Here is a 1,872-nt window from a genome sequence, read left to right as displayed (position 1 = left end):
ATGACTGTGCCATGCGGATGGGTAAGCTGAGATTGTTGTGGGTCCAGTTGGTACACCTGCCTGCCTGCCTGCCTCCTAGCAGGCCAAGAGTGAAAGCAAAGGGAAGTAGCAAGTTGGAGCTCCAACAAAAGGTTGCAGTGTACTGGTAAGTTCCTCTAGACAGAAGCAGCTTCTCTTCAGCGTTCCAGCCAGCCAGCCCCTGCAATCAGCGAATTACGCTGCTCCTTGTTTTTCCTTTTCCAGTTGATAGGGCCCATCTGCACTATACAATGGTACCTCAGGTTAAGTACTTAATTCGTTCCAGAGGTCCGTATTTAACCTGAAACTGTTCTTAACCTGAAGCACCACTTTAGCTAATGGGGCCTCCTGCTGCCGCCGCGCGATTTCTGTTCTCATCCTGAAGCAAAGTTCTTAACCTGAAGCACTATTTCTGGTCTAGCGGAGTCTGTAACCTGAAGCGTATGTAACCCAAGGTACCACTGTACATTTAATGCACCATCATGCCGTTTTAAAAACTCAGGGTTTCTTCCAAAGAATTATGGGAGCTGTAGTTCATTAAGGGTGCCAAAAGCTGTTAGGAGACCCCCGGTCCCCTCATAGGGCTACAATTACTTCTCTGAGTTCCTTGGGATGAAGGGTTGATTGTTAAACTACTCTGAAAATTGTGGCTTGTTACACAGAATCTGATTCTCTATGTTGCAAAAAAAGATATGCAGCATTTTTAGAAGAAGGCTTTCTTCAATCAAACCAATCAAATATATAGCTATATTCCAGGGCGAGTGGTACCAGGCGTCCTGTGTCAGATTGGCTGTTTTCCATTGAGTTGCTATTACCATTTGTGGTGCCAAGATCATCTATAAAACCAGGGATTTTTTCCTCAGGTGGGTGCAGTTTACACCTGAGAGAGGCAATGGGAGGCATCCATGGTGAGTTCCAACACCTTTTTTCCTAGAAAAACAGCACTGTATAAGACTAATTATTTTGACAATGTATCTACATTGGTATCACCCAAATATCCAGGAAATTAATTTTGGACAACAAACAATAACTTATTTGGTAACACTTGTCATTTCTGTCAAAATTAAACCCCCCAATCTTGAATCAACTGACATTTCCATCATAAATGGTAAAATGCACACATTTATTGCAATAATCAGATGATACAAAAGAAGACATTTTTTGACATTTGCAAGGGAGTAAGATACTCCTTGTGTAGTAATTTAAAGGGTTTTCCCCCAAAGGAAACTGGGAAAAGTGAGATTCTGATTGCTAAAAGCTCCTCCCCTTTGGAGCCGGAGCGTCCGGATCGGTGCCAGGAGTAGAGGGAAGATCGCGGCCACGCTCCACCTCCACCCTCCCTATCCAAAGGGCTGGAGCAAAAAATGGCTCCCTTAAAAGGCCACCACATCCCGGGCTTTTACCATTAGAAACGCGTGACAAACGTGCATAATGTGCTGGAACCCAAAGGCATCACCGGGAAGCAGAAGGCTGGGATGTTGGAGGAGAGCAGTGAAATCATTAGGCATTAGAACCCTTCGTGTCGATTTTTTAATGCCAATTTATTTAAAGAGCAACCCCTCCACGTCCTCCTCCCACGAGCTCAGTGTGATCATAGCCGTCAACTTTCCCCTTGTCTTGCGAGGAATCCTATTCGGAATAAGGGAATTTCCCTTAGAAAAGGGGGAAGTCGACAGCTATGCGCTTGATTCTCCAACTCTCCGTTTTAGTCTCGCAACAGCCCTGCAAGGAGAACAGGCTGAGAGGGCGGGTGGAGAAGACAGTTGAGGGGCCAAGGCGGCCCCCGCCCTGGAGGCTGCTTTGCTGGGCGGCCCGGCCCGCTCCTCCGCCCGGCCCGCGCAGGGAGGCGCCTCC

The sequence above is a fragment of the Podarcis melisellensis genome, assembly GCF_964234715.1.
Source record: "Podarcis melisellensis genome assembly, chromosome: 8".
Taxonomy (NCBI): Eukaryota; Metazoa; Chordata; class Lepidosauria; order Squamata; family Lacertidae; genus Podarcis; species Podarcis melisellensis.
This window is presented reverse-complemented; position numbering follows the sequence as displayed.